Raw genomic sequence first — 8991 nt, forward strand, 5'->3', positions numbered from 1 at the left:
CTGCTGCCCTAAATCTTTCTCAACATCAGAGTCTTTTCAAATGAGTCAGTTTTTTTGGCATCAGGTGGCCATGTATTGAAGTTTCAGCTTCAACATCAGTCTTTCCAATGGACGGCCAGGACTGATCTCCTTTAGGATGAACTGATTGGATGGCCTTGAAGTTCAAGGGACTCTCAAGGCTCTTCTCCAACACTAAGTAAGAAAGCATCACTTTGTTGGCACTCAGCTTTCTTTAGAGTCCAACTCTCACATCCATACATGACTACTGGAAAAACCATAGCCTTTACTAGAAGGAACTTTGTTGGCAAAGTAATGTCTCTGTTTTTTAATATGCTGTCTAGGTAAGTCATAACTTTCATTCCAAGTAAGTGTCCTTTAATTTCATTGCTGCAATCACCATCAGCAGTGATTTTGGAGCCACCCATAAAATAAAATGTCAGCCACTGTTTCCCCATGTATTCCCCATGAAGTTATGGGACCAGATGCCATGATCTTAGTTTTCTGAATGTTGAGCTTTAAGCCAACTCTTTCACTCTCCTCTTTCACTTTCATGAAGAGAATCTTTAGTTCTTCTTCACTTTCTGCCATAAGGGTGATGTCATCTGCATACCTGAGGTTATTGACATTTCTTCCAGCAATCTTGATTCCATCTTGGGCTTCATCCAGCCCAGCATTTCTCATGATGTACTCTGCATAGAAGTTAAATAAGCAGGGTGAAAATAGACAGCCTTGAGGTACTCCTTTTTCTATTTGGAACCGGTCTGCTGTTCCATTTCCAGTGCTAACTTGCTTTCTGACCTGCATACAGATTTCTCAAGAGGCAGGTCAAGAGGGCTGGTAATCCCATGTCTTTCAGAATTTTCCACAGTTTATTGTGATCCACAGAGTCAAAGGCTTTGGCATAGTCAATAAAGCAAAAATAGATGCTTTTCTGGTACTTGCTTGCTTTTTCAATGGTCCTGTAGATGTTGTCAACTTGATCTCTGGTTTCTCTGCCTTCTTGAACACCAGCTTGAACATCAAGAAGGTCATGGTTCACATATTGCTGAAGCCTGCCTTGGAGAATTTTGAGCATTACCTTTCTAGTGTGTGAGATGAATGCATTTGTGCGGTAGTTTGAGCATTCTTTGGCATTACCTTTCTTTGGGATTGGAATGAAAACTGACCTTTTCCAGTCCCCTGGCCACTGCTGAGTTTTCCAAATGTGCTGGCATATTGAGTGCAGCACTTTCACAGCATCATCTTTCAGGATTTGGGATAGCTCAACTGGAATTCCATCACATCCACTAGCTGTATTCGTAGTGATGCTTTCTAAGGCCCACTTGACTTCACATTCCAGGATGTCTGGCTCTAGGTCAGTGATCACACCACTGTGGTTATCTGAGTCGTGAAGATCTTTTTTGTACAGTTCTTCTCTGTATTCTTGTCATCTCTTCTTAATATCTTGTGCTTCTGTTAGGTCCATACCATTGCTGTCCTTTATCGACCTCATAACATGATAGACTATCTTATTTAGTAACTTTGGCACATTTATTGATCATATTGTTGTAAAGTTCTTTCAACCCTAATTTTTTGGATTAAAAAAAACAGTTTTTTCTCTTGAATCATTCTTTTCCAGTTAGTGATTTGGGTCCTGAATTGATGTAGATTGGTAACTAGATGGCTATATTTGTGTGGATGAATTATTTTCATTTGTTTAAAATAACTAAAAATTCCCAGAGTGATTTGTGAATACAAGTAATTTATGTGACAAAGAACTATGCTTTTGTAATTTTAAAAGACTTTAGTTGAGGTAAAATTACTGTATATTTTAATAGACTACATTAGAAAATTTGACCCAAACTGAACTGCCTAACTTTAGTTTTGCTTAATATACTCTAACTATCTATAACTAGACTTTGTCTCATGGGCATGAACACACACACACATCATACACATATACCTGCACATACACACAAGACACACACACACACCACATGTCTGTAGTTTTGCCCCAATCCTTAGCAGATAGTTTTCACACGCTGTGTGAATTGTATTTTTTGTATCACGTTAAGTATGGCTTAACATCAAACACTATTGTTTGTTTGTATTTTAAATGTAATATACTGTGAGTTTTATTTTATAGATTTGGATAAATACTTCAGATATTATATTGATTGGTCTTTGAGACTATCAGGTAACAATTACATTTAAATTTATAATGTTCTTGAATTTAAAATCATTAATATCATTATTTCACTGATGTGATAAAATGCATTTGACCTGTCCTGGCCAGTTATGATTCTCATCCTTCTGGCATCAAAATTTGTTATGATCCACTTATGTTTAAGATGATAGGATTCTAGCTGACTTACGGTATATGTGTTCTATGGGAAGACTGGTTGTTTCTTATCTTATTTTAATACAATATGCAATACATATTCTCTTATAATTTTGGATAAATACTACAGCTCATCACTCTGTCTTCATTTAAAGTCCAAGTGTATTTAAAGATCTGTGCTAGGTTTTCAGGGTTTATGCTGCAGGCTGACTTTTTCAGTTTTCTGTAGTAAAACGAAGATATCTTTGTATTTTATGAAATATATTTCACAGAGCTAGAGTATTCATTTTCCATTCAATTTTTTTAATTTAATTTTTGATATTACTGCAGCTTGTGGGATCTTAGATCCCCAGTCAGGGATTGAATCCAGAATACTGCTGTGAAAGCCCTGAGTCCTAATCTTTGGACCACCAGAGGACTCCCTACAGTTTTGTTTTTAAATATTTTTTGAAATGAGACCTTTGCTGAAATAAGAACAGTAGCATATGACAGTGATTTTCATTAGTATTCTCTTTCATCAAAAGAAAAAAAAATAGTAAGTTTATATTGGGTTCTCAGTTATGATTTTTAAATTTAAAGATCTCAGATCCAAGTTTGAGAAACCACTGTTGTAGATGATGCAATTAAATAAGGCAAAACCTCTATCTCCAAAAAATGTGGGGTTTTTTTGGCTCATATGACAAAGCTAAGACATAGACTAGGTCTTTTTAAGTGTAAGTTATAAATCTGAAATAAATATTTACAGAAATACTTGGTAGTGGCCCAATATGGTCTTAATGTTTGAAATATGACTTGTGAAATAGAAATCCTTTAGATTTCTGGGTCAAACCCATCACTTGTGCTTAATTAAATTTTGAGTGAAATAATTGCTGTTTCTCTCTATTCTGTTATCAGGTCATGTTTTCTGTAAATACCTAAGACTTTCTGATTTGTAAAGTTTCAGTCTTTTGTTTCTTTGTTGATTTTTTGTTGTTGTTGTTGTTGTTCTATTAGTGATTTACCGTGACAGTTTAAAGTCAACCACTCCACTTTTCATGTCCACTGGTTTTCTTTTAAATAATCTGTATATCCTGATTCTCTAGTGAAATATTCTTGACAATTATATTGTTTCTTGTATTCTTTTTATCTATACTACCTGATGTAAAGTCTCTGTTAAGTCCAGCCTCTGGGCTTTCTGAGCCATGCTTTGTATTACCTACTTATTTCCTTAGGTGACCAGACACATCCTATTTCTTTGTGTGTCTCATGTTTTGTTGTTGTTGTTGTTGAAAACTAGAAAATGCAGATATAACATGGTGAAATGGGACATCAGATTTCTTGTCCCAGAGCTTTTACTTGTTGTCATTTGTTGGATGATTTCTGAAACAGATTCTGTATGGTATGTATTTTTTCCTTGTGTGTGGCCACTGAATGCTTGTTTATAACCTAGCAGACAGCCTATGTTTGAGGTTTCATTAAAAACCAGCAGCCCTCTCAACCTCTGTTTTTAGGCTCTGTGCAAGGTGGGGCGTACCTTTAATACTCAGCCAGGCAACTGATAGTTCTTCTTTTCATTTCAGGCTTGTGCAGAAAATCCAGGTCAGTCAAAGCTGAGAGATTAGGAGCATCCCTGAACTTTGATGAGTTTGTATTCAGTCCTGATTCCACATATAAATGAGGTCCTGCAGTGTTTGCTTTCTCTGTGTGACGTGTTTCTCTTAGCAGACTACTCTCCAGGTTCATCCATGTTGTTGCAAATGGCAGGATTTATCTACCTTGGCTGTTAAACCCTTATTAGTCATATCACTTGCAAATATTTTCACCAGTCTGGTACACTGTCTTTTTTGTTGTTGTTGTTGACAGTGTCCTTTTCTGTGAAAAATCAATTTAGTGTGATATAGTTTCACTTACTAGGTTTTGCTTGTGTTGCTTATGGGTTTGGTGGCCTATACCAAAATCAAAGAGCAAGAGTGGCATTTAGTAGTTGTACAATGTGTTTTCTTGCAGTAGTTTTATAGTTTCAGCTCTGTGTTTAAATCTCTGATCTATTTCAGGGTAATTTTAGGTAGATTCTAGTGTAAGAAAGGGGGGTCTACTTTTATGTTAAGTATTGTTTTTCCAGTCCTGTCTATTGGAGAGGATGTGTTTTCTACACTGTGATCTTGGTTCCCTTCATAAGTGTTAGTTGGGTGGTTTTGAAAAATTGTATTTCTGAGTGCTCTGTTTTGTTCCAGGACCTGCATTACTGGTGGAATCCCAGTGCCATATTGTTTGAACAGTTGTGTTTCAAAAGCAGGAAGTATGTGTCCTCAAGCTTTATTCTTTCTTTCTTTCTTTATTTTATTATAATTGTTATTATTATTATTTATTTATTTTACTTTACAATATTGTATTGGTTTTGCCATACATCAACATGCATCCGCTATGGGTGTACACATGTTTCCCATCCTGAATCCCCTCCCACCTGCCTCCCAATACCATCCCTCTGGGTCATCCCAGTGCACCAGCCCCAAGCTTCCTGTATCCTGCATCACCTGGACTGACGATTCGTTTCTTATAGGATATTATACATGTTTTAATGCCATTATTCCAAATCATCCCCTCTCCCTCTCCCACGGGATCCAAAAGATTGTTCTATACATATGTGTCTCTTTTGCTGTCTTGCATACAGGGTTGTTGTTACCATCTTTCTAAATTCTATATATATGCATTAGTATACTGTATTGGTGGTTTTCTTTCTGGCTTATTTCACTCTGTATAATAGGCTCCAGTTCCATCTGCCTCTTTAGAACGGATTCAAATGTATTCTTTTTAATGGCTGAGTAATACTGCATTGTGTATGTGTACCACAGCTTTCTTATCCATTCATCTGCTGATCGACCTCTAGGTTGCTTCCATGTCCTGGCTATTAGAAACAGTGCTGCAATGAACATTGGGGTACACTTGTCTCTTTCTATTCTGGTTTCCTCAGTGTGTATGCCCAGCAGTGGGATTGCTGGGTCATAAGGCAGTTCTATTTCCAGTTTTTGAAGGAATCTCCACACTGTTCTCCGTAGTGGCTGTACTACTTTGCATTCCCACCAACAGTGTAAGAGGGTTCCTTTTTCTCCACATCCTCTCCAGCATTTATTGCTTGTAGACTTTTGGATCACAGCCATTCTGACTGAAGTGAAATGGCACCTCATTGTGGTTTTGATTTGCATTTCTCTGATAATGAGTGATGTTCATATCTTTTCATATGTTTGTTAACTCTCAAGATTGCTTTGGCGGTTTGGATTGTTTGAGGTTCCATATAACTTTGTCTGGGGAAAAATAATGCTACTTGAATTGTTATAGGAATTCCATGGAATATGTACATTACTTTGGGTAATATGGATGCATTAATATTACAACAGATTTAAGTATATCCATTTTATATCCTGATGTTTTACTCATTTATTTTTTTTTTTTTTGTCATTTATATGTTTTGTTATCTGGAACATCCATTGATAACCTTTCTATTTTTGTATTTGATGACTAAAAACATAGAATCTGTCCATAAAACTGTATCATTTTCATGTCCATTTATTTTGGATTAACTACATAGAAACCTGTAAATGGATCAAATAATAGTTAATTCCCAGTTAAATTCTCTGTTTGATGGGCAGTGTAACCACAATTATATTAATCCCTTAAGCCACAAATAGCTCTTCTGATTTTTAATCTGTTGTGGGTAATTACAAACCCTTGCTACTCAAATCATAATCTAAAGATAATAGCAGCATCACTACTCTATGGAATTGTATAAGCAGGTTATTAGCTTATCTCTTCACTACTGAGTTACACTCAGAGTTTTAACAAAATACGTATGTGTTTTTGGTGCACATTATAGTTTGAGAAGTGTTGGTTTGTATTCCACTGCAGTTTTATGACTGATATTTTCAGTTGTCTTCTTTAGGCCTTTTCTAGGTTAGTTGTAAGCATTCATAATGTTTTCCTCTGTCAGTGACTCAGCTTCTTTAAAATGGAGAAAAGTGAACCCCCTAAAAGGCAGTAATTCTCAGGCATATTTACATCATAAACACACAAAGACTTCACTTCAGGCCTCTCAGGTTTTAGGAAGATAACGGTATCTTTTTTTAAAGCACCACAGAGAATTCAAATCGGTAAGATACTCTAACAACTATGGGTTATAGAAAGGTTTCTCTTGGGTAATAATACCACTTTCAGTTTGAACTACAGTGTTAGAGTGTGAACAAGACCGCATTGCCACCCCACATGTTTCATTTTCTTTCTTTAATTCAGTGCATTGTATTCATAACTTTCCTAGTCTATACTTTTTTTGGTCATGCATGCAAACTTCATCATGAGGATTGTGTGTGTGTGTGTGTGTGTGTGTGTGTGTGTGTGTGTGCAGATGACACAAGGAAGGTGAGAGAATAGTGAGGATTTTCTTAAGTGTGTTTAATTTGAAAGGAATTTATGAGACAACTGATGATTCTTTGCCTAACCAGTTTTGATCCTTCCTTGTTTTTCTCCAAGGACCACAAAGCTGATGTAATTTTAAAGTACAAAGCAGATGAAGTTAGAAATCTGAAGGCTTATGGAGAGCTTCTGGAATATGGTAGTTAATATCAAAGTTATTACATTTCCCTGTCTTCTCATAGTGTTTGCTACTTAGTATTTAGGTGAAACAGTCGTTTCAGAATTCTCTCTTTTCTGTATTTTTTCATAGATGCTTAAATTTGCTTTAAGTAGGTATTAAATACTTCAGAATATTAACAACATAGTAATGGATTCTCTTCCTAATATATGTTCCTTTGGTGGGGAATTAAAAAGCTCACAAGTCCTAGACTTGTACATAATAATTGTTAAAGGAATGCCTCTTTTACACTCTTAAAAGTAATTCTTAAGAGATGATACCTGTTTTCAGCTAATCAAGGAAAACATTTATGATACTGGTATTGATGTTTCGGAAAAGAGTATTCAGTTTTCTCATGGAGCTTTGTGGACAGTGTTTCTGAATCCCTTTTATTTCTTAGAGACAAAAGTATTTTATTCGTCCTCTAGTAAGCTTGGAAAAATTAAAATAAGTTTCTACTAACAACAAAGAGGAAGTGTACTAAACTCACATTTTGAACATGATAGCAATTTTTAAAAATTCTTTTACAGTGTATTTTATTATATAAAGTTATGAGGTTTTTTGTTTTGTTTTGGGGGTGGGGCTTCCCTTGTAGCTCAGTTGGTAAAGAATCTGCCTGCAGTGCAGGAGACCTGGGTTCGATCCCTAGGTTGGGAAGATCCCCTGGAGAAGGAAATGACAACCCACTAAAGATACTTACAACCAGTATCTTTACCTGGAAAATCCCTTGGCAGAGGAGCCTGGTGGGCTGCAGGCCATGGGGTTGCAAAGAGTCGGGCACAACGGTGCAACTAACACACTAATACCTGAGTTTTTGAGTAAGAGTGAAGATTCTGATGACATATAGGCCTTTTAATAAATACTAAGATAATTGGGAATCAGATAAATACTTACTTGGCAGTGAACTTCTTTTAGCGGTTTCATTGTGAGTTTGTTCCCTGTGATATGTTTGTAGTTAGGAAGATTTTTCTGGAATAAAACTGTTGAACCAAAGATTGATTAAAAGCAGTTTCTTCTACAGTTCAGTGTTTTAGTATTTAGAACTTTAGTATTTAGTATTGAGAAAACTATCTGGTTGGTGTCCTTAACTTCAGTTCAAAAGGATTGATTTTCTAAGTAGTGTAAAGAAGATACCTTATGTATTATTACAAGAATTAATTTTTCTGTAGATCAGATGTTCTTGTCACATCTGAATTGAACTCAGTTGTCTGAAGATTGTTCTACAGTTTGAATTTTGGTCATCACCTTTTAGAAGAGTAAAAAACTACAGTATGAATATAGTTTAAAGCACACTGTGCCTTAATTAAACAATGGTGTATTTTCATTGTTTTAAAGTATCATATTTCTTTTAAAAAGTAATGAGGCTGAATTATTTTGAGGAAAATGTTAACTCTTGGTTCTTTCAATAAAATGGAACTTAGGTGTAAAGACCAAAATATCTGCTGTGAATACACTGGGAAGAAAGAAAGAAGTGAAAAGATTCCTCTCCTGTTTTACCTCCAGTAAACAGATGTTTTGAATAAATTGTCTCACCATCATAAGACGAGTATGAACTTGTCTGTTTGGGAGTCTTTCTATATATTCCACTTATTTAGATATTTTCTTGAGATTTTTGATAGAATTTAAGGAAAGCAGAAATATGCATTTGAGGTTAATAAAAGGGGCTGTTTTCTTACAGACACTGCCCAAGTGTTTTACACCATTTGCTAACATCTATTCTTTTCATCATTTTGTGTTGCCACTACCATAAGAAAGGCGTTTCCAGAGTGAAGCTTTCAGAAGACAGAGTGGAGTCATAATTTTCAATTCATGTGATTAGAAGTTGCAGACTTTCTATACTAAGTAATCCTCAGTTTTCTTAACATTGAAAGTTTTGATCTGTTTGTTGAGAGTGTTTTTACTTAGCATTTTAAATATTTCTCAAGTACAACAACCATTAAGGATAAAATAACTCGATGATCCTTTACAGATAAAATAGTTTTTATGTCATTTCATTCTCTAAAGTTATATGTGTTGTAACCAAATAGTGCTGAATTTGATAAATCATATAATTATGTTGTTTGAGTGAAAA

The sequence above is a fragment of the Bos taurus genome, chromosome Y (genome assembly GCF_002263795.3).
Source record: "Bos taurus isolate L1 Dominette 01449 registration number 42190680 breed Hereford chromosome Y, ARS-UCD2.0, whole genome shotgun sequence".
Lineage (NCBI taxonomy): Eukaryota > Metazoa > Chordata > Mammalia > Artiodactyla > Bovidae > Bos > Bos taurus.